This window comes from Stegodyphus dumicola, chromosome 4, assembly GCF_044657685.1.
Source record: "Stegodyphus dumicola isolate Sdum_Otavi_A_Nest chromosome 4, ASM4465768v1".
Taxonomy (NCBI): domain Eukaryota; kingdom Metazoa; phylum Arthropoda; class Arachnida; order Araneae; family Eresidae; genus Stegodyphus; species Stegodyphus dumicola.
Window position 1 is genome coordinate 211,621,742 of NC_140771.1, and position 25,959 is coordinate 211,647,700.

Sequence of the window (25,959 nt, forward strand, 5' to 3'; positions counted from 1 at the left end):
TAAATTCATGGCCAGCATATAAGACCATCAAAATATAACTGTATTTATTTTTTCAAAAATATTCCACGATTCCAAGACATCTTTTATTTCATCTCATAAAAGTTTTACTAAAAACGAGGTGCGCTAAGCCTTAAAACCGATGGCAACTTAGAACTGAAGATTTTCCTGAATTGTGAAGTAATACTATTTCCATATCACTAATTTAAACAGGAATACAATTACTGTTATTAAATCAAAGTTGATTATTAAAAAATATATGCTGAATGCACTTTCAAATTTTTTTTAAATCAATCCCCCCTAAAAACATTTCCCTACTGATGGTGCAATCGTAATTATGCGATGCATCTCAAAATTGTAACATTTAATTGAAGAAATACAGCATTAAAAAAAATGTGTTTACAAAATTGCATCTTAACTTCCCCTTCTCTCGCGACATGGTTCACCAATGGGCGAGGGGTAAGACCACTGAAAATTGGCAATCCGAACCAGTTCATATCCTCGCAAACGAAACTGCATGGAAGTTTTCATGGTTTTCCTCATGTGCACTCACGTGACATTTTCTAGATAGCCTCAGTGTGCTTTGCTATAATCCAAATCCAATAACACTCCCCGACACGGATACAGAGATTTATACAAAGTGAATTTTTATGAAACGGATTTTAGCTAATATTTAAAACCATTTTTTCTATTTCGAAATAGTCATGTTTTGTTCTTTAAAAAAAAAAAAAAAGAAAGAAAAGAAAAAAGAAAAAACCTTTCTAAAATAAATAAGATTAAAAAAAAAATTGATGCCAAGAGATTATGATAGTCATATCACGAAGCCCTAGAAATAGAATGTCTCTTGATTTAATCCATCTGTTTTATACAGCAAAATAAAATTTAACACGAAATCTCCCATAATGCAGTGCTGAGCAACTGTTGTGATTCTGTGCTATTCAAAGGGAACAGCTCTTTTAGATGCTTTCCGGTCTCGATACAAATTTATGTATATTCATGTAGTTTTAATAGAATACTATGTCATTAAAAAAAATCCTTGCATGACAGAAATATTCCGACTGCGTATTTTAGATCAGGAACAGAAATTTACACCTTTTTGGACAAATTCACATGTTAAGGAATGTCATTTGAAGAAGAACTAAGAAGAGGAGTAAAAACCTAACCTTCAGAATCATAAGTTTAAAAATAAAATAAAAAATATATATGCATAAAAAATAAAAACGGAATGCCTTCGGTTATTTCCTTTCAGTAATACGAAGGAAGAAGAATTGAAAAAATGCGAAAGCCGTCGAAATATAGAAAAGTTCAATTTGTAGATAAAGGGGAAGAAAAAATACGTAGCATAGATTTATTTTAGTTGAAAAAATGGGAGTTACTTTATGAATTATTTATACTGTGAAGTCTAGTTTATGTATTCAGTATTTTTGTATTTTTTAGTACTAGATACTTACTAAGCAAGGAATGATGTTTCGTCTCTCAAGCTTTTATTTTATTTTATTTTAATTCACCTGTACGAGTATAAAGTCTTGTTTCCCACTTCCCCAATGCTCCGATACATTCAAGAATATTTCTGAGTAGCTCAAATAACATTTTTGGATATAAAAGTTTTCGGATTAACTTTTAAAATATTTTGGGGGTTTATATATAAACGGAATAAATTTGACTTTTTTAACTCTTAAGAAAACAAGCTAGACTTCCGAAATAAAAAAAAACTAAAAAAAAAAAAAAAACTTTTTCTTAGATATGCACAAGCGAAATTCTATATCTGCATAAAATAGCGCTAATTATACAAATATTTGTAAATACACGCATATAAGTTCTATACTACATAAATTCGGTAATAATACACGTTTTTAAGCAGCTTTCAGTTACATGTTAATATTATGTTGCATAAGATTTCATGTATAAACTTTCCGACCGTCACTCAAAAATATTATATTTAGAGGTTAGCATCATAATTTCATACAGTTCGATCACTTCTGCGAAACATCAGCAGAAAGAAATTTACTCAGAAACAAGAAATTTAACCTTAGAATGTACTTTAATTCTAGGAAAATGCTCTGTCCATATACTCCCAAGTACCATAATCTTAGATTTTTCCAAAGCCCTATTCTTCAGAATCCCTACAAGAGAACAAACGCAAGCTGATAAATAAAATGAATTCAGAGATAAGGAAAACTAACCACCAATTCTTTTCCCATGGTTACGAATTTTGTTTATATGTAAATCGAAGTATCTCCTGTATAATCTAATTGAAAGGCCTCAGAATGCGAATCATCGCCGGGAAAACAAGGTTACAGGGGTTAGGCTATTTAACATTGAGATAACTGGCTCGCCAATTTGGCAAGATACAGCCAAGCTGGCAAAAGCTTTGGCAACTAAATTTTTCGTCAAATTTCATCACATTTAGTGAGAAATCTAAAGTTGCCAAACTTGGTAACCACTTTGCCGACATTTTGGTTCGAAACCTGTGTAACTGTAACTGGTCCGATCATTATGTAACTGTATCTGGCCCTACATAATTGTATATGACTTCCAGCAATTTCAAGAAATCGAAAGTAATGGAATCTCTCGGTGGACGGAAAGAAACTACATAAGACCGAAGAGAACATCAGTTTTCAGTTTAGTTTAGCTCAGAGTATGGAGAGTCCATGTGTGAACTTATGTAGTTGAGGCTTTTTTGTATTGCCCTGTGTTCAACTTTCTTAGTAGTTTGAGGACACTACTGATGGTGTTCTCTCATTCTGATAAGAGCTGTACGAGTACTTTTGTATGAAAAGTCCCAGAATTGTAAAATATTTTTCGAAACATACATTTCACCAAGTTATCATCTGTTCCCTGTGCATTCAATCCATTACAAAACCGTACACACATAACAATAGTCATGTACGTCTCAAATTCAAGAAATCATTTTAATAGACGTGAAAAAAGTCATTCATTAATCCACAATAAACTGTAGTTTATTGTAACTGTAGTCTATAGTAACGTGAGGAAAGAGAGAATATTTTTTAACGAAGATAAATTTGAAATAATATGCAACGCATGTGCACTGCCTGCTTGGAAGGATGTTGCACTTCATACGCAAAAGCAGATTCACTGTTTAAAACATGTACACATATATCAGACTCACTATCCAACTGATTTTACTATTTGTGTTTTAGTCAAGTCCTTTTCAGAATTGTGCAGAAGAGAAATATTTGCTTGACAGCCTTTTTTCAGCAATTCTTCAGGCCCATTAATTCTTCGTGTATAAATAAAGATATGGAAGGATGTTCTGCTTGAAAGCAAGTTCTATTGACCCATCGCCATTTCCAGCAAATTCCTTCTACTCTAAAATATCCAAAATTTCTATTTTATAAACTCGGAAAAGAAACAGTTTATAATGAAATGAAATAGCAAAACAAAATTCCTACTAACGTAATAAATTCGAGCGCAATTTAATGAAAGTTCATTGGGGGGGGGGGGGGTTAAAACCTAGTCTTTACATAAGATCTTATATAATTACATCAGTATATCTCTATCAAAGTTTCTTTCTTTCTCAGCGATGTAAGTGTTAACTTAGAATATTGTTTAGATGACCTGCATAAGTATACGCACTCAATCTAAAAAAAATTGTTGAAACAAACTCATTTCTCTTCCTTTCTCCCATATTACCCTTTGGTAGGACTGGCTGCGAAAACAATTTAACTAGATGGCTGCTTCGGTCACCTAAGCTTCGAATCGATCCTGATCGGATTTATGTTTTAGGGATCATACAAGAGCATTCATTTTTAGTGAAACGAATCAAAATATTGCTCATCCGAAGGAAAGAATGCTGAAAAAAATGGCAGGTATTAACACCCTACATTCTTGTTAGTATATAGATCAAGGCTGAACATCTTTTGATGGTGTACTTTGCAGTTAATAATCTATATATAGAAACATAATAACACCATCCAAATTTGATGTTAGCTATTAATTGCAATTAGATATTTTAGAGCACACTGCGTAATGTTTATTAGTCCATTAAGTAACGCCAAACCCCATTTTTACTTTCTGGGCATCTTTCGCAGTCTGTCTGTTGTCATATGTACAAGTATTGTGATGAACGGTTTGAATATTTGTGATCGTCATGTTAACACCGACTACGAATACGTTAAAGGCATGAGTCTGTTACCTTCTCTTGTGAAAGATGGTTAGTTAAGAGCAGTGTGAAACTGGGACTCATGCTTGAAATTTTTAGTTTCGTAAACAAAGCTGGTTTTTTGCTGGCAGCAGGAACCGTTAAAAACCAATTGAAACCGGTAAAAACCAATAAAAACATTTAAAACAGTGTTCTAATTAACAATACCTGATACTGAACATTTTAATAATATTTATTTAATATTTTAATAAACAAAAATGCGCATATTTTAATCAATGTATATTAATAAAAATAATTTAATTCATACTTATTCAGCATTGAATACGCACATGGGGGGGGAAGAAAATTAATTCAATTTTGTTTGATTTATATCACCACGTTTGTACAAAAATAACGCTTGAGTTAACTTTTAATATTAACAATAAAAAAGTGTAATGTGGTCAGTAGGTGACCTCCAGCAAAAGTAAGGTACAGTAAGTAGTAAGGAGTAGTAAAGAGCTTAAGGTAGAGAGAGCATCACTTCCGATTGATCGCTTGTGAACAAAATCTAATTTCTTGTTCCAATAGAAAGGTCTGTAAAATGAAAATTAGGATTATATTTTGTTAGATATAATTAGCCATTTAAAAAAACTGGCTTTTCTAAATTTATACTAACATGATCAAATGCTTGTCCTTTTTATTTCTTTATTAAAAATCATATTTTATTGGTCACTTGAATAACTTATAATTTAATTTTTTTTCCCCCATTAAAGAAAATGAAGTCTTTATGATATATTTAACTCAGCTAATCAATGTTTACATTTACAGGGTGTTAACTGTTGCCATACTATTACATTGTACATCGCTATACTTTTTACATTCGCTATACTATTTATGTTTGGGATGTAAACTGATGAAGATGCCTGGATTTGCTCTGAATATCTTCACCTGTAGAAACTACTACAGCCTGGAGTTGTAAGACAGGTTCAACATTTGCGGTTAATTTTTTCGGACTTCTGGCATGTTTATTCACGAAGTTTATACGAATTGTTAACACACAAAAATACTAACGCAGTATTTGAAAACACCGGAAAATATTAAAATGTTTAAAATTAATTATTCTTTGTTCTGAGGTTGAGGATGGTAACGATTTGCAAAGTAATTTAAAATGGAATTCTAAGTTTTAAGATATTTACTTTGGGAAAAGGTAAAATGTTATTTTTACCTATTTAAAACTTTGAATTTAAAAATTTCAATAATAGAATCAATATTGTTACGAAATGTACAGGCGCGGTAAGATGGCTTCCGCGCAAAGCAGTTTTAAGGTTGCCATAAAATGGCAAGGGAATGCAGGGTTGCCACATTTGGCGAGCGATCGCCCATTTGGCGACAAAATTGGCGGTATACCATGGACGGATGGAGAACCTTTTGGAACGAATTCTTACCGGTTTAGCCCAGAATGTTCTCGAACACAAGCCGAAAGTTATATATATCCTGCTCGTTCGCAGTCAGAGAGTGTGCCTCATCGAGAGGGCGAGAGTATGTGCCTTGCATAGAGTGCGAGATAGTTAGTACCGAGAGTATCTAGTCTAGAGTGAGAGTGTGCCTCGTAGAGAGGGCCAGTGAGAGTGCGAGATAGTCAGAATCGAGTTGGTGTCTCGTCTAGAGATTCAATCCCTGCCGAGTCGATCGAGTTGACAGCCGGGCAGCGAGTGTCGAGTGGGTCGTCGAGTTCACCAAAGGAGTCTGCTAGTGTATCGCGGTTACAGTGCATCGTCGAGAAAGCGTGTTGAGCTCCTGGAACGACTGAACCGAAGAGTCGGGAGCTGTGCGCTCTGAGTGTCGTCGAGTGCATCGCGAGTTGTAGCGTGGAGAGTCTCGAGAGTATGTGGAGTATGTGGAGAACGACCAAGCAGAGTCAGGAGCTGAACTCTAGTGCTTTGCCGTGAAGCTGTCTCCACCGTGATAGCCTGATAACCTGGAGGCTGTGTCGCTGATCGTGTCAGCGTGTTTATAGTAGTTCATCGACGACTATAAACGTGTTTTGGAGCTGTCCTGACAATACTGGCCAATAAAGTGTGTTTCGATACTTCATGAAGTAGTGTCGTCGTTATTCACTCCAAATCCATACAAACCCCGTACGAACGTGAAGGAAGAAAATAACGCAACAACTGGTGTCATAAGAGAAAAACGTAACAATATGATTTTATAAGTCTTATCATGATAATCTAATTTTATGATTTGAATTCTGCAAAATGTTTTGATGTTAATTTTGTGATATTATGAGAAGAATGAGCTTTAAGGCATTAATTGCCAACTTCAGTTATTAACTTCTTCTAACTAAATTAAGTTATTAACTTCAGTTATTACTAATTAATTTAATCAGGCAGTAGCTCGAGACTATTTGTCCAAGCCGTATGGCAATATATAAAAAATGTTGGATAGATAAATGTACACAAATTTTCAAAGCCCCTCTGCCTGAGTGTTAGCATACATGGGATCTAAATTGCCAAAAGGGAAGAAAGTACTAGGACGCTACTTATTAATGTAAACCCTCTTCTTTGTTTTATATCATGATTTTCTAAGCAAAATCAGCCCTTTTTTCTTACTGATACTTTTCCAATAAAATCTTACTAAATATAGTAGCTTCTATATGATGATTTAATTTTTAAAAAAATGATAAAAAGAGAATATCTTATATATATGTTACCGGCAAAGCTTGAAATCTGGCATTCTATAGAATGCCTAGGCATTGTATACAATGTGCATAAAACTAGCCGGCAATGTATGGAACGATCCATACTTCTCACATTTCCTCATGCATTCTATACAATGCCAAATGAGAAACTGGCAAAGTATGAAATACAGGGTGTCCGAATCAAATGTACCTATTTTGAATAGCAGATTAAAAACAAAGTTATAGTGCTAAGAAGGCGATATTGGCCACATGTGGGAGCTGAATTCGTTTGGAGACAATATTTTTTCTCGCGTCTGACGCACCTGCGCTTTTGCTGAGCCGACAAACGGAAAGGAACAAATTGTTCTCTGGTATGCAGAACACAAATCCCTAGTAAAAGTGGCAAAGAATGTTTCAAACAGTTTATAAAAGAAATCCACCTCAGGCTAAGAGCATAAAAAATTGGTCGAAACGGGAAGTGTACGGAAAAGATCCGGAGGTGATGGCGTTCTCGATTCACGCGTGCAAGATGTTCAACAAGCTTTCGTTCGGAGCCCTCGTCAGTCAATCAGGCAGGGAGCTTATGAATTATCTGTATCACGATCAACTGTTCATGATGTGCTGCATCAAAAACTGAAGATGCATGCATATATACAAGTAGGTACATTTGATTCGGATACCCTGTAGATCTCCGATTCATTTCAAATATCACGCAGCAGGGCACATAATTTTTAACGCGCGCCTCAGGCTTAGAATTTGTCAGTTGCACTTTGCGGTTTGTTCGGGAGTGTTCAAAATACGCGATTTTACTTAAATTTGTTCAACAAAAAAATAAATTTTTTAATGTGCTGCATGAAAATGGAGAAGTAAGCTGAAGAGTTTTAGAAGGAGTCATGGTCTATAGACATAAAACAATGATACGACGGGTTAACTGTCTAAATTCCAGTTAATATTGCGAAAGCATTTTTTTCTTAACTGAAACTACTTATCTGAAATTAATAAATGATGTACAAAAAGCCAAAATGACTACTAATAAGGAACCCAGGGACTAACTATCAACTAATTTACCTAAACTCATTTATCCTGTTAAAGAAGGCGTCAGTACCAAGATTAGCTCACAAAATTTGTGATTCTCAAGTCTCAAAGGTCAAAAAGAGCTGAGGAAATAGTCTGCAATCTAGTGGACATATTCTCGTTGCTTGGAGCGCCATCTATACCGCGGTCTGACAATGGTAAGGAATTTGCCAATAATGTAGTGACCAGCTTGAAGGAGTTTTGGCCAGCACTGAAGATCGTCCATGGGAAGCCTCGTCATTCACAAAGCCAGATGAGTAGTATCGAAAGAGCTAATCAAGATATTGAAAATATGCTTTGTACTTGGATACAGGGCAACAAATCTGACCGCTGGAGTGAAGGACTGCGTTTCGTCCAATTTATGAAAAACAGAGCTTATCACTCTAGAATCAAAAGAACACCATATGAAGCTCTTTTAGCTTCATATGGTAAACTACCCGAAGATGTTTTAAAAGGCATAAACACAGATGAGCAAGTAGAAAAAGTATTAAAAAGGCGTCCAAACAAGCAAAAAAAAGTGAAACTAATCAAATTATGCAAGAAAAGAGCCTGTTTCAAAAAACATGGATTATAGTCGATAGTGAAGTAAACTAACATGATGAAGACATGCTTACCAAAGAGGTTTCCGTTTTTGATACATGTTGTTACACAATGTTGTGTGTCTTACACAACATTTCTTTTAGACACACAACACAAATGTTGTGTGTCTAAAAGAAACGCGTGATGCACTTGCATGAAAAGAGTGTCATAAAAAACTTCATACCTTCAGTGGCCATGCTAGTAAAGATGACGAAATGGATATTTTGTGCACCCTTTGTTTCAAAACTGAAAATGTTATTGAAGATAAAATAAATTCTAAAATCAATCTGGAAATATAAGCCAAAAAAATGAAAATGAATTCGGAAAAAAAAATTTCCTCTGCTTCTTTGGGAATTATTGTGCGAGTTCCTATTCCTGACGTCGACAAAAGTGGCGAGGTGATTCGTGTAATACATTGGCAGTTGGTAAATAAATGTGAAAGAGGATGGTTTCTACCGACATGGGAACTTCTGAAGGAATTTTAAAACAAGTATATGCGAGATTACAATTCACTTTATGCCTTGCTTAGAATTGAAGCCAGATAGAAAACACAAATTTGTTATGTTGTATCAAGATCATCACACTATTTTTGACACATTTCGAATAACAGTTTTTTAATGGCACTTTCATTAATTTTTCAAAATAACATTTGTATTTTTGAAGAATGAACGTCTTTTAATAATAGCCTTATCATAACCTTTTTTTCATATTTTGCCTACATGGCATGTCATTCTATAGAATGCCTGGGTATTATTCACAATGCCTAGGGAAGATGTGTAATAATTCTCATATTTCCTACTTTGCTTAAAAATGTCAGGCATTCTAGTATAAAATGCCTTGATATTCTATAGAATGCCGAAGTTTCATACTTTGCCGGTAACATATACAATGCCTAGGCATTCTATAGAATGTCGGAATTTCATACATTGCCGGTGATATATATATGTATAATGCTACTTTTAATTATTGCCTTTAATCAGTTCTCAATGTAAAATTAAAAGAAAGTCTGTATTTTTGTTTTGTTTCACTTTGAAATTCTTCCCGTTTCATGCAAATCTGAAATAATACGGGGTTTTAAAAGTGCAGCAGCAATCACATATCTCCATTTCAATAATATTAGAAGTTCAACGCATAAATTTTAAATTCGGGAAAACACATTTCAAAGTGGTAGAATTTTTACAAAAATGCTCTACATACTTGAATGCTACAGCAATCGTTTTCTTCCAAAAATTAACAAAAATTTTGAAAAATTCAATCTTAGATCGAGTTAAATTTTAGGTATATGCGGAGAACTTTTCGTGAGAATCTGGTATAATATTTCTGTATAAAGAAAAGAGGTTTGTGCCAATTTCTCCCAAAATGAAGAAAATATTTTTGTAAAATTAAAGCTAATCTAAAATTGAATTTTGTTTAATTTTAAAATAATCTCATTTCTGTACATCATCCCAGAATGAATGGCAAAGGCCTTTTTATGTTTTTAAACAACATCGCTTCAAAAATTCTTCCATATTGAACGTTACTAATGATGTATTGTCCGCTTTAATTCACAAAGCGGCCCGAGTGGCCATTCATTCATTTCGAGTTCGTTGTTCGTATGTATCATTCCGTTTCGTCATCCATCCCCATTCGCTCTCCTTTCATTTCTGTTTCTACTGCTTCCTTTTAAGTTCACGGTCGTTCAACTTACTGATAAGAATATTTGTTTCTGCTGCATATCATTTTGTCGAGATCTAGAGTTTCAGAAGTTGCTACTAATTGCTGTAATTGTACTCAAGAAATTCATGTTCTGTGCAAGCTAAAAAAATATATACATATAAAATTGATAAGTGGGAAAGAAGCAAATTAGTATTATTGAATAACCGAGTGTGAAAAAAAATTCATGAAAATGAAACTTCTTTTAAAAAAAAAACTTTTGGGTACTTACGTATTATGCCGTCGACCAGTCAAGCAGCGCAATTTAGCGCCAATAATGGTTGACTGCGTTCTTAAAATTCCGCAATAACGATTGGAGATTCGCGACCGTTGCCGAAATTTCCACCAATGGTCGACGGGAAAACACAATCATGCCCGTTTTTTCTTAAGATATATTTAAATGTTAGTACAGCATAATTTCAGTTCCTGTTATCCAGATTCCATCAAGATTCCTGTTATCCAGATTGCGTTCCCCCAGGCCACTTTAAATTATGATAGTTCCTATTGTATTTTCACGTTTTTTAATTTATCCAATTGATTTAAACAAAACAAAAAATAAATAAATAAATAAAAATAAAAAATGAAACAGAATAAAAGCGTTCTACTTCGATTTATTCTTTTTATTACATGTAAAATAAGTAACCGAATACGCTAATAAAGGAATTTTTATGCAGAGTTTCCTTCAGATCTAAAAATCCTCCAACGATTCCAACAAAATGAAAATATGTTTGAAAACTATTCTAGAAACACATAAAAAGTAGTAGAAAAAGCTAACGCAGAATACGAAGCTTAGCGCTTTTCTAATAAACATACAATCCTGCACATGATGAAGGTCATCTTTTATCAAGCCTGAATATAAGCGTTATACATACTGAATATCAGCGTTGAGAGGAATACATCCACGGTTCAATAATTTCAAGCAAACACATCACATTTCTACCGTACGAAAACTATTGGAGTGACGAAATAGAAGTCGACAAGAAGCTAACAGTTTCCAAATGAGAACCTGGTTAAGACTCATACAGTTAACGGTTTCATTTTATTTTGATTTAATTTAAGTTTCAGTTCATTAGTTTGAATATTACCATTGGCTAATGCATTATGTAAGTAACTGCGTCATTAGCGTCATGTGAGGATTAATTTTTAAATGACGCAGAGATTCATTAAAAACATGTTACTATTTTAGAGGAGGAAAAGAGAAATAACCAAATTAAATGGGAAACTTAAAGACCCATAAGTTAATATCTTATATTACCTATTTTTTATATTACATACTATATGTGGTTTAAAGCCACATATATGTAACATCTTTTTACATCTAAGAATGGCAACGCACTTACCAGCAAGGTCACGTGATGAAAACGGAAGTAACGATGAATTTCGAAAGCGAAAGAACTCTGAATTTTTTTTATGATAAAATGGTATTACTCCGTTTTGATGATGCCATGGACAGACCTTTTGTCTTGTCATTTTCTTCTTACCTCTTTTTATGTGCTATCTTCCTGTTAATTATGTTCGCGTGTTTTCCTCATTAAATTACTAAATGTCACTACCGTTGTCATTAATAATAAGACTGTTCCTACAGATCATAAATACAACTACATCCTACATATATGAATTTTTCGAACTGAAAAAAATTAACTTTTCTCTGTGTGCATTAATTACCAAAAAATGAAACTTCGGAATTTTATTCATATTAACAATAATGGCGAAGAAAAAGAACCGAATATCAGAATTGTCTCAACGCTGAGAAACGTAATTCGCTCAAGTATTTTTATCATGAAAATTTATATTTTACACAGTTTCAAATCATATTAAGTAAAGAAACCAGCTTAATTATAATGATAAGTATCATTAAAAAAGAAAGAAAGTGAATTTGGAGGATATTTTTGCTGAGGTAAAAAAAACAGACTGAACAGTTACTTTACATGAAGCGCTTCCTAACAACAACAACAACAACAAAAAAAAAAAAAAAAAAAAAAAAAAAAGACACCCGAAAATCGAAAATTCATATTTGAAAATGGAATATGGAGTTTATGGATAATTCTGTCACTGCATGACGCTAGACGACTGGATTTTCATTTTGGAGAGTAGGACGATTTCATTGATAATTCAGTAACTGTCAAAACGTAAAGATTTATGCATCCTTAAAAGCAAACAGGCTCATATTTTATTTATTTAGTATTATGCATTTATTTATTCCTTTTCTGGACTTTAAGGAGAATGTCGTCATTCTTATCATACATACAAATATTTTAAACTCGCGTTTAAAAATAAAATTATGCAAATAGCTAAATTATTACATCATTCCATTCAGCTATAATAATAATATATATATATATATATATATATATATATATACATACATAATATTATGTATATTATATAATATATACAATATACATAATATTTCTGCAACGAAAATATCAGAAATTTTATGTATAATTTTTATCGGTAGATCGACATAAAAATTGGTTTAACAGATAATTTTCAGTCTCCCCTTTCAGTCCTCCTCCTTTTACGCCTCGAAAGAAACTTTTTTGAGGCGTAAAAGGAGTGTTTACAGTTTTCAATTCGAAAATACCGCTTCCCGATAAAATAGAAATTATTGCCACGATCAGGAAATATTAGTAGCAAGCTCTGTAGGCTTACTAAAGTACGACAATGAAATAAAAATCGTTAAACTTTCAAATATTCTTACGATGAACCAAAACATTAAATCTGTGGAAGAACCACTAGAAAAAAAGATACTTACATGTATTGAGCAAATCCTTCAACACTCAATGTTGTAACTTTCCACTCTTGCCCTGTTTTAAATTAGGAGAGAAGAACAAAGTTAGTTATATCTTTTTAAATAATTACATAGGATATTAAAAATTTCACATCTAATAACTAATTACACACTTTCTCAGCGTAGTTTACTTGCTTTAGGAAGTATATAAATTTATGTTAATTGAATGATTAAGCACTTCGTAGTAAAATCATTACAGAATCATGCAGTTTGTAAAGAAATTCTGGATTTTTATTTTAAGTATAGAAAATGAAACTACTGTTATTCAGTATTTCGAAACATCTATTCAGTTTTTTTTTTTTTTTAATTTATTCAATAATATCAAGCATTTTTGCAAACCGTAGAGACAATATTGAAATGCTGCTGAACACTATTTTGCCCAATACAGCTATTTAATATATATATTTCGAACTGGATTAGGCACAACCGGATTAGTTTCCTTCACAGCCATTATACATAAGACTGAGTTTCAGAACCAGATGCGGTGTATTGTATGCAACACAGAATACAGCTAAACAATATATAAAAATAAGGTTAGGATAACTAATATTAATTATTGGAAGTTAACTATAATCTAATCGAATTTAATTCAAATAATTACACTAATTTTTAATAATGGCAAAGTTTTGACCAACGATAAATCCCACAACCTCTACTAGACTTTTAAAAGCAGAATTACAAAGCACTTCACCTTTTCAAACCTTTCATTTCTCTTAATTTCGGCCCGTTAGTGGTGAAGCGGTAAACTGACTGAAAATTGGTAGTTCGAACGTTCTCGATTCCCGGCGAATGAACTGGCTGCAAAAGAGCCTTTGTGGCTTTTTATTCATGGAAAACGTGCATACGAGCCAGATTCCCTTAAAACGTCCTCCACGAAGGCATCTTTCCCCACAGGTATGTAGCCCTCGAATTACTTTGTCTTAATAAATTAACTTAACCACTTTAATTACATCGAGGGCTTTTGTATTTTCTCCGTAGCTCACCAAAAGGCTGAGCAGTAAAACAGCTGAACACTGTAGTTCGAACCGGGTTCAAATCCTCGCAAACATAATGACCGCCTGAAATTTTTCGTGATCTTCCTCACATGAATAGAAGCAATTTGTCTTAATTCCTCTCCTAAATGAGCTCCAGTATTAAGATTTTGTTTTGACAAACAGTCGAAATTGGAAGCTCATAACTCTCAGTCAATCGAAATTCAACAGTATCTGTTCATCCTTATTCCTAACGAGTTGAGGTACGGAGCAAGCTAAGACGATTATCTAAACAAGAAATGTAATGCCAACGTGAGCAAATGACATGCATTTTAAAAGTTATAAGAAAATAAGAAAATTCTAATTGATACCAATTAGTCACTTTCTGTCTGTTGGATTTTTTGCAAACATTTGCATAGAAACATCTTTAAAACATCAGTTTGCAGCGTACAACGAATATGTATGTACGTATACAGATTCGTACAAGTAGCTACAGATCAGTAACTGATTATTGCTCCTTAGCGATTGCCTTCCCCCCCCCCGCAAAGCATGGATTCAGTAAGACTGCAGAGGTAGACATATGGCCTGCTAGACATCGTCTGGAATCTCTTATAAATTAGTTGGCCAAGAATGACGTACTTGCAGATTTCTTTATAGAGTATCATAAAAATTTTCAGAGGGATATGACCAGCCGTCTCCGAGGACTATTTCATTAGGGAAAATTTAGTGGTATAATCCTCGAATCAGGCGCTAGCCGACCGCCATCTGTGGTTGGAACAGTTGTTCTGTAGATATATTTTATTTCCACCCGGATGGCAGATACGCATGAAGGGATGTAGGTGATCGCCCAGCAAATCCTTGTACTTAGATGCAGTGACAGTAGTTGATACAAGGATCAATGTTCTCAAACATTGTCAAGATAAAACACTTCACATTATCACTGAGACGCTATGACTTTATACAGCTCTAAACTCGCACGATAGATCCTGGCACCATTAGCTTACCATTAATGTGATGCAGTCGGAATCGAGACTCATCACTCGTTGCTACTCGCTTTCAGTAGTCAATGCACCACTGATGGTATTTGGGGGCCCATACATGGCTCTGAAAGCGACTGCGGGCAGTGAGAAGTGATACTTTCATGGAAAATCAATTTTTGGTTACGGAGAAGCCATACGGGGAAGAAAGCACTGCATAGTCTATCCGAGTGGGCCTTTCATTCTATTAAATAGTCAGCTGAACTAAGGTCTGTAGTCGCTGGCTACTTACGAGACTTCTGAGTCTTGGATGATTTTGATCATATGAGACTGTTCCTTGGAAGTTTGTCCAATTACTCTCACCCTACTCTTGACATAAGAAAAACCCAAACTCTCAAACTAGTTCTGAAATAAAACGACTCACGCATCGAATATCTACTATTTGTTCTCGATCGAAGCCGTCTAAACCGAAAGTTTTACCAATCGTATTACTTTTAAGGTTTGCTTCTAGAGAAGTCTACACTTTCAGCTATATGTATCTTATGGCAACGCAAAAAAGAGATAGAAATGCCACGATATTTGTATAACGTCGTCTATCTCTAATTTAATGGTACTTCAGCGTATTATAGAAAGAAAGTAAGAAAAGTCAGAAAGGCCTTCCTTTTTTAGATTTGGGTATACATAATCATGACAAATATTACAGAAGCAATGGTCTTTTAAAAACATTATGTGATTTTAAATTGTTTTAAATTTTGGGCTGCCAGCGCTAATTCTAGCTGAACAATTTTTACGTTTTATTTACCGTTTAAGAGATAAAACCGATATACTTTTAAGATAATTTATGAAGTTAATAAAAAAATCAGAATTATCTGGATCCCACTGGAACTCTAATTTGTGATGTAAATTTCCGTGTACAGCATCAACCATAAGACAGCTTCTCTTCGTAGGCTGCTTTTCTTCGGGATCTATGTTATATCTCTTCTGCTAAGAAGAGATACCTCATTATTGGCAGATAGGTTAAGTGGTTGTTCGCTATATGTAACTAATCCTATTCACTCTACCCGATGCAGTTCCCAACAAAATTATTGCTAAAGTCTGCATTACGTTGAAGGTAAATGAAACATCTAATTAATATGCATATTTAATAAATAATCTTGTCTACAGCGAGTATCAAGTTGCAGTTTTTGATAACTCATGCATATAAATAAACTTTGCGATTAAGCAATATACCTACCGACTAATTTCTACAAATTATTTAAAACACAGTAGAATTCCGATAACACGCGATCGCTTAATCCTGAGAAATACTGCAATCCATGCCCATTTTATATCCAATACAAGATAATCTAACATAAATACGGACCGTAAACGGCCATGCTTTAAATTTCTGCAATGTCTGCATGCTTATTGGTTAATGCGTTGGCTTTTAGAATAAACTCAATTAAGTCTGAAATATAATTGCATGTTTATGTCCTCTCCCTATAAAAATATTAAGCGCTATGAATAAAAGGAGATATTTTTTTCACGATAAAAATATTTTCATCTTTTCATGTCAGGGAAAGGGATATTTATTTCACTTCAGGTACAGACAGCTCGCGCGCAAAACAAAAACACTCCTCAAATGTTGTGCCAAATGCATTGCCCACCCACCCACACACACACACACACACACACACACACACACACAAAAAAAAAAAAAAAAAAAAAAAAAAACTTTAGAGGCGGAATTTTAGATTGCGCAGTCATTCACAAAATACACAATACTAAAGATTCCTCTCTGACTCACAACGGCACGCAACGTTTGCGCAGCAACTAGCTACCTCTTTTTTCGTAGGTATAAAATGAATGCAAGTATGAAATATTTCAACAACAGGCAATTTTCAATGATTTCAAATATGTAGGAAGCAAATCGACGGTTCAAACACAATTAATTAGCTCAAATACAATTTATTCAACTAACATTCAGTACATTAATGAACTGATAAATCTGTGATAGTTACCAATTGCTTTGAATCAAATTGTAGTATTCATACATATTGTCCGAATGAATTCGCAACAAGCAAATCAAAAACACCTTTTTATTAAAATTTTAAATTTTTATTTTATTTATTTATTTATTAAAATGTTTAAAAGCTTTAGGTTTTTCTATAAAATGAGCTTAAGCTAAAAATCGATTTTAGATTAAGCTCATTTTATTTAGAAACTGCGATTGCATAATTCAAACTATAACAAGTTATAAAGTTGTATACAAACTATATCAATTATATTTCTTACAAATTTGAATATTATCGTTATATCTGCATGATCTATAAAAATGTTACAAGCATAATACTAAATATCGATAGAATTTCATGGCAAAGAAAGGTATAAGGAAACTACTTGTTGTAGTTGATAAAAAAATTTTCTGACAATAAACTCTTTGAGTACTTACAAACTGATACAAATTGAGTAGCATACAAATTGATTTTAATGCCATTTCAAGTATGTTAAGTTTAATCAGAAATCTCATAATGTTAATTTGATAATACATTCTTCCAAACAACGCCGTTTCAACTAACCGTCAACTGCCGATTAATCGGTGTAATGGTGTAATACCAGGAATGACGTTTACGATTAACAAAAATAAATTCGAAAGCACTTAAAAAAAAGAAACAAGAAAAAGGAATGAGTTGTATTATAATTAAAAGAAAACTACTACTACAATTTACCAGCATTTTCAAACAATTTGTGCTAAAGAAAAAGTTCATTTTGCTACGTATATTAAATTATTATTCAAAACAAAAAGACCGCACTGCAAATAATGAAAGAAATGTGGAAATGAAGAAACTAAATTGTAATTGGCATTAACGTACAATATTCATAAGAGAGCTTGAACAATACTATTAAAATCAATTTGCATAAAAAAGTCGGTTAAAAATTTTGTTTTTTAATATCTGTATATTCCAGATTATTTAATTAAATTTCGTATTGTAGTGGATAAAAAAATATGCTGTGATATCATCTGTTATAGTGGTGTTATCCTACTTTTTTTTTTTTTTTTTTTTTTTTTTTTTTTTTTACTTTCGGGCGACAGTTTTTTGTGAGACAGAAATTTTCTATCAATCCAGAATAAATAAAGAAACTTAACATTTTCGGACACAGCCTGGTTAATCCGCTCCCGTATACTCGGAAGTCGACTGTATTTCGTTATGTTTCAATAACGATAAAAACTGAAAACATTGCTTCATCTCAAAGGTTTTCAAACTAAAATAACATGGATAGTAAAGTAGGGTTTGACCTTCACCAAAGAAACTACTCCCATACTAATGAAAAATTTTGAAGATCTACAGGAAGAAATAACTTCAAATGTTCAATAAGGAAACAATTTCAAATTGACCAGCGGAACAATATTAATAAATAGCTTATGTCGTCTGATGATGAAAAACTAACCATGAAACTCTACTAAATAACAACACGAATAAGAACGAAGCTTACCTGATGAAAAGACCTATAGAGACCTACCTGCTTGATGATGCAGACAGCCTCTACCCTCTTGTCATCAGGCAGGGATTTTTGTTATGGGACTTAGATTGTTTACTAATAGTACTGCAGGTTTGTGAATTTAAAAAAAAAGAATGCCCGAAATAAGAAAAATACTTCATATTGTGGGAGAATTGACTACAGTTCCAAAAGCACCTCAAAAGTAAAGATGACTACAAATTCAAATGTAGTGAACCATCTTTAGGACAATCGCTTGTGGTTCTAGATGATTATCAATCTTCTGTATTAATCCTTTGTTGCATACAAATAATCTAGAGTAGTTAAACGAAAATGTACGTATTTTTCCTACTTAAAGTAACCTTAGTAATAATGAAAAAAATTTAATTTTATTCAAATTTCGTTTTAAATAATTGCTACAGTTTGTTCACTACAGTGGACAGCATGCATATACGTACATACATACAAATCTCTTCCCAACGATTTACGGTCATTGCATTTGAAATCATTTCCTGCCTTGTTTGCAATGATCATTACCAACTTCTAAATGTTAAATCTGGAACTGACATATACATACAGATCCCCCAAAATACCTCCATTTTGTTGATTGAATTGATTTTGCTACGATTTTGTAACCTGTACCTATTGAATTAAAATGTCAAATATTCTACAAATTCCTTGCCAAACATAAACATTTCTAGTGGTGTTTTGGCTTGATAAGCAGTATATTTGGATTTCAATTCACTCTTTTCGGTAGATCTTTATCTACCCACTCCATAATTTTCTCAAACTGACATTTAAAATAAAATGTCTAAAGTTACTAATTATGAATAAAAAATGGCAGTATAAGAAAATGTAAGCAATATTATATAATGTTTACTATGAGAAATTGTACTAACTTGGAAACAGAAGTAGCAGCCATTTTCCAAATAGCAATGCTTTACTTAGTGATGCTATACAGCCATCTATGATCGACAGTTGAAAGTTCTAATAATATAGAATGAATAAACACAGGAATGGAATCTGGTAAGGCATTTACAGAAGAATAAATAAATTTAAACTTTTGTCTACTAGAGTGGACATGATGCAACAAAGGGTTAAAAATGATGGCTATAGACGGTGGAGAACTTTGATCTGCTTTGTGTTTTATCGTCCTTCAAAGCCAATTTATTCTAAGACCTCTGTAACCACAAGTGCCTGCAGCATGCAACTAAACGTAGATGAAGCAATAAGCACTTTGCAAAAATTCCATGATGATTTTAAAATTACGAGAATACGTCGAACCGTACGTATGCGGACTCTTTGCTGTGAAATGCCCCTAATATTTCAGCTAACGAAGTGGTTGTATGGTTTGCAAAACCTCTATGAAGTCCAGCTCGGCGCGGTAAAGGGACAGTAGCGTACGCTCTTCAAGGCCAAAACAACCACATGTGAAAGACAGTCTTAAAAGGTGTGATTCAAATCAACTCCCAGACCGGCCACTTTAATGTCAGTATGTCGTGGTGATCAGTCATGGTGGACATTCTCTTGCATTTACAATAAAGTTTGAATGGATGCAGTCCAGCCGCATCTGTGAACCGTAATAGTGTCGCTAAATTACCACCATCGATATAGATATTTATGATTAATTAACAATATGATTGTTACATTTCCAGACCGGCGATATCTCAAACGTGAGCTGAGGACCAGCTAATTCAATGTTCTTTATGGTTTGGAAGAATCAAAAAGCCATGCGCACAGATATCTGCGCTGTCACTTTGGTGCTATGATGGGAATCGCCGGAAAAGATAGTATGTCCTCGATCCACTGGTTCTACATTCACTTCGAGTCTTAAATTATCCAATACAAGCAATATATTTTCAAATAATAATAATAATAAATAAATAAATAAAAATGTAACAAATTTGAACTTTCTCTTGTTTTGATAGACAATAATCTCCCTCTTCCCAGTGAAAGGCTGAAATTTGAGTAAATGATGATTATTTTAATAAAATTTTGTTTTCTAAGGTGAGCCTTTTTGCAAATTTATATTATTTTAATAAAACAAAATCACATTACTTTCAGCAATTATGCAGTTGTTGAAACACAAAGAACGGAACAGTCTGACAAATGAACATATAAATTAATAATGAGTAACACGAACAAATAATATATGTGTGAATTTTAGAAAAGCTTCGTAATCAGTATTTTTATAATAATAAGAAGTTTTTTTAGAAATTCTTTGAACCTTACGCTTTTGTATATTAGTCGATAGACGTGGTCGCCCATCGTATTTTCATTATATGGCCCTAGTTAAAAATGGACAAATAAATGTTTATTCCAAGCATTCTTGGAAAAGGCTTGCTGCTCACGTGAAAAAAACAGAATTTAAAATGCATCATGTCCTGGTGGACCTTGCTGTGTGACCTTGTCCTTTTGAATATGTAACTCATATTTGATTTGCCCTGTTTTGTACTACATTTCGGCCCATGCGTTATTTTACAAATGAATTTTCTACAGGTTTCATGCGGTTATCAGTCTTGCGATTACATATGATTACTTACAATTTACATGATCTCTAATTATCTACGTGATCTTCCGGTCGATCGGATACGTTCTGTTCTTGTCTTGATATTTTAGGCTTTCAAGTGCATTAGGTAGTGATTATTTGCATAATTTACGATATTACTATTTGTGATCTTATATTTGGGCAGAAAATGCATCTGCAAGCAAAAACATAGAACATCAATATATATATACACTGACTACCAATAAGTATTTGGACACCTATGCAAATGACAATATCTGCGGTCCTAAGGTACGTCACGGACTCCGCCGGTATATATCGTGTAGGAAACAGCATCGGCTTTACGCATTTCCTTACCTGCAGCGCTCCTAGAAGCACCAAAGTTCGATAGCCGAAACACAACCTGCAATTTCGCAGGTTAATCGCGGCAAATAAAGCAAGTTGGAGTTTCGGCTTTAGTCGCATGCAAGATGCCTCGAAGTTCGGAGCTCTCTGATTTCGAGAAAGGTATAATTATCGGGTATCACAAATGTGACCTTAAAAGACATATCCTTAAGGGACATATCTAGCGATCTGAAATACCCAAAATCGACAGTGGCCTATGTGATTAAGAAGTGAAAGGTGAGCGGTGATTGTCGGAATGTGTCCCGAGTCGGCAGACCAACGAAACTGGGAGTAGAGACCGACGAGTGCTGTCCAAAGAAATTCGGAAGAATCGCACCCAACCGATGGCTCTCATCCGCAAGGAGTTTCAACAGGTATCGGGAGTATTGTTTCAATGAATACCATCCGTAAGGAAGCACATCTGCTTGGTTTTCATGGTCGTGCTGCTGCCCATAAGCCTTTGATGACAAAGTCTAACCGCGCTGCTCGGTTAATGTGGTGCAAAGCACATCGAAATTGGACCGTAGATCAGTGGGAACTGGTTCTTTGGAGTGACGAATCAAGTTTCACCCTTTACAGTTCGGATGGCAGGGTCTGGGTTGGGCGTCTACTTGGAGAACGTCTCTTGCCAGAATGCATTGTGCCAACAGTCAAGTTCGGCGGAGGTGGAATTATGGTCTGGGGGTGTTTCTCCTGGCATGGGCTGGGACCCTTGGTTCCCATTCATGGTAAGCTCAACTCCGATGCCTACTGCACTATTTTGGATGACAATGTGCTTCCTACGTCGTGGCAGTTTTACGGGTTGGACCCCTGTTACTTTCAGGACGACAATGCCAGTTGTCATGTTTCGACGTTAACCAAGGCTTGGTATGGTGCCAATAGAGTTCATCGAATGGACTTGCCTGCCCAGAGTCCAGACCTGAACCCTATCGAGAACCTCTGGGACGAGTTGCATCCCCGAATTCAGGGGTGCACTACCCCTGCAAAATCGGTGAAGGAACTTCTATGTCTTCTCCAAGCCGAGTGGAAGAAAATACCACTAGCTGTCATACAAAGACTTGTGGAAAGTATTCCCCGGAGGGTCCACGCTGTAATTACCTCTCGTGGAGGCTCTACCAACCATTGATTTTGAATAAAGTTAGTTTTTCTTTTCTATCACAGGTGTCCAAATACTTATTGGTAGTCAGTGTATATATTTGCAACCGGGAATTAGTATGCCTGTTATGGTCGATCATACTGATCCCACATGATAAGTTTTACTTTCACATGAGCTAACAAAAACTTGCAAAGGCCTAGAATGAATTCAGAGGAAATTATTACAAATATCTGCATCAATAAACAAGGTCTTTCTACCAAAAACCAAACAGAAGCATTTGCTTTCTAAATAAGCATAATGTAATATACTTATACTTCTAGTATACTGTCATAGAATTTACAAGCTTTAGTCATAGTATGCAGTAATTCTGAACTGTTTTTGCAGAGAAAGAACGTTTAACAAATCGGCTTTCACTAGAAAATCAATCACTTAGTGCTTTGTGATGAAGCTTCGAAAGAAAGACTTTTTTTAATCGAAAATATATTTTAGAGAAAGAAAGAAAAAAAAACCTCTAATAAAAAAAGACAGGATATACTTATACGCGAATTCTATAGATTTCCCCATAGCAACATGGAGGTGATATGAAATATGGTATTATTAAAAAAAAAACTGAAATAGAAAAGAAAATATATATACATGCACGAATATAGATTGCTTCATTTGAATCACATACATCTGTGTATTTTATTTCTTACAATGGCTTACCTTAAAGATAAAGACTTTTTACCCTTCTCTCCCCATACACTTTGAATCTATTTTTGAAGAAATAAGAGCAAATCACGTGCTAGGAAAACGCTGAGAGTGATTTTTAATGGCATTTTTATACCATCAATTCTTAAAAATGGTCCCTCTGAAATAAGTTATTTTTTGGCATCCTTCGAACGAGCATTACAGTTGGAGACCAATTCCATTATATTTACATCTATCGAAATATGCATCCATATATAACTTACGTTTATGTTTTAATTTATGCAGATATTTTGCCATTTCATCCCGCCTTCTGTTTTTTAATTGAGTTACCTATTTATCAATCGACTGGAAAGTAGATTTCGAGCGAAAACAATATTTCAACCTTCATAGTTTAATAGAAAACGATAAGAATGAACGTTTCAAACAAAGGTATAAAAATGCAATGTGTTCCATGGTTTAGTTCGAGGACACTAATCGATTACTTACTATTAATAACAAAGTAAATAAAGTTGAGGAACGTATTGGTAATTTTTCGTCTAAAATCATATTTCAAATAAACGAGATCAGTGCATTATCAAATACTCTCATAGTCAAACATGATGACTTTAACAAAATACCATTAAATTTTTTAATTTATACAATTTCTTCATTATATTTTAATTTCTTTCTCTTTGTATTCATAAAGCAATGGGAAATTGAAAAATTCCAATTCACATTAAATGAAGAAATTTTAGAAATACAGTGTTCCCTCGCCACTTCGCGCTTCATGTTTTGCGGCTTCAGTGCTTCGCGGATGTTTTCAAAATATTCATCAGAAAATAAAAATCAAAAATACAATTATGTCGGCAGCCACATTGTGGAAAGGAGCGTTGTTTTATGCTGATGCGCGCGAGAGAAGGATCCCTGCGTGTCAAAAAAAGAGATGAGTTGACTCAGAGTACATACGACGGGCCCTCATAAAGGCGCGTGATTGGTTTCCGGTGCGACATCGACCAATGAGAGTACGAGTGGATTTATCCCTGTGAGTTGATTGTCTGCGCATCATCGCAGCCTCAACTAGCATATTCTCTTGTATCTCGCCAGTCCTGTCCATGATGTTGACTGTCTCGCATACTGTATTTTAGTGTTGTGTTGGCGATAACGTTTCTTGTTTAAGCGATAACATTTCTTATTAATTAAGCCCTTATAATACCGTCTAAGCGCTGTGCCCCTGCGAAAGCTTCCTCCGGGGCGCCCAAGAGGAAGAAGATGATGACCATCAGCGAAAAAGTAAAACTTTTAGATATGATCAAAGAGAGCAGAAGTTATGCATCTGTGGCACGCCATTACGGGGTGAATGAATCTACAGTGCGGTACATCAAGAAAGAGGAAGCAAACATCCGTAAAACTGTTTCAATAACCTTCAATAAAGAAGCGAAATGTGTGATTACCTCCGCGTAATAACAGAATTGTGAATATGGCAGCTGCACTGGCATCGTGGATTGCTGATTGCAGGAAAGACACAGTGAGTTTGGACACTAATATGATCAGAACAAAGGTCAAAGCTATCTACGACCAAATCTTGCCCGATGACGACAATGAAGAGGCTAAAGAAGGTGCTGACGAACCTCAAGCCAGTAATAGCGCTGCCAGGAGTGATTCGTCTCCTCGAGGACGAGGCTTTTTAGACAGCAAAGGTTGGTTCGAAAAATTTCAAAAAGGATAAGGCCTCAGAAACGTGCTTTTGTATGGTGAGGCTTCCTCTGCTGACAAGGATTCTGCTTGTCGTTACGTGGAAGAAGAGTTTCCTAATCTCATCAGTAAGGGAGGCTACCTCCCTGGACAAGTTTTCAACATGGATGAGAAATGCCTTTTTTGGAAGAGGATGCCTTCGCGTACATTCCTCTTCAAAGACGAAGTGAAGAGGCCAGGCTTTGAGGCTCACAAAGACCGTGTGACTGTCATCATGGCTGGCAATGCTCCAGATTTTATGCTTAAGACTGGCCTTATTTATAAAGCAAAAAATCCACGGGCATTAAAAAACAAAAATACGGCTGTGTTGCCTGTGTTCTGGATGCATAACTCCAAGGCCTGGATAACGAAATCTCTGACCCTTGAATGGTTTCTCAATTGCTTCATTCTCCAGATGAAGCTGTATCTGGCTGAAAAGGACCTCCCCTTTAAGGTCTTTCTCCTGATGGACTGTGCAGGAGGCCATGTAACGGAACTGCAATATGACGGTGTGCAGATAGAGTGTCTGCCCCCGATCATTACATCTCTAATTCAGCAGATGGATCAAGGTGTCATTCGTGCCTTTAAAGCACTCTACACGATGGAAGGCCTCATCTCGGCAGTTGACGATGACAATGGCGAATTCACCTTGAAAGCATACTGGCGAAGTTACGACATTGCCTCATGTTTGTCTCATATTCAGCGAGCATTAAAGGACATGAAGAGTAAGACCATAAATTCTAGCTGGAAGAAATTATGGCCGGACGTGGTGCACGACTATCCAGGCTTCACTCCTGAAGAAGTTCATCACTCAGCGGTAAGGAAGACGGTGAGATTGGCTCACAACATAAGGAATGAAGGATTTGTCAACATGACAAAAGAGACATCAGCGCCCTTATCCATTGCCACTCGGACCCACTGACAGATGAAGACCTCCTTGAGATGACAAAGTCTGCAAGTAACGAGGAAGACGAAGAAGAAACTGAAAAGCGTGACCTTAATCTGAAGAATCTGGAACAATTGTGCAACATGGCAAGAGCGAAGCAACAATTTTCAGAAGACATTGACGACAATATGGTTCGAGCTATCGAGTTCAGCAATCGAGTTAACGGGGTTATGTTCTTGTACATGGGAATTTTAATGGAAAAGAAAAAACAAAGACAGAAACTACCCATCACCATGTTTCTCTCCAAGGTAAAGCTCCCGGCTTTACCGTCAGCGCCTCCAGCAGAAGAG

At 34.8% G+C, this 25,959-nt stretch overlaps 1 protein-coding gene across 1 annotated transcript in view; it reads right to left on the reverse strand.

The window, feature by feature from the left end:
• The window catches only part of LOC118184138 (uncharacterized), a 265,451-nt gene that overhangs the window by 171,526 nt on the left and 67,966 nt on the right, over window positions 1-25,959 (reverse strand). Inside the window, exon 2 of the mRNA XM_085815944.1 lies at window positions 12,877-12,928. The gene's annotated coding sequence lies outside the window, so the exon portion shown is untranslated. The remainder of the gene's footprint in view (window positions 1-12,876; window positions 12,929-25,959) is intronic.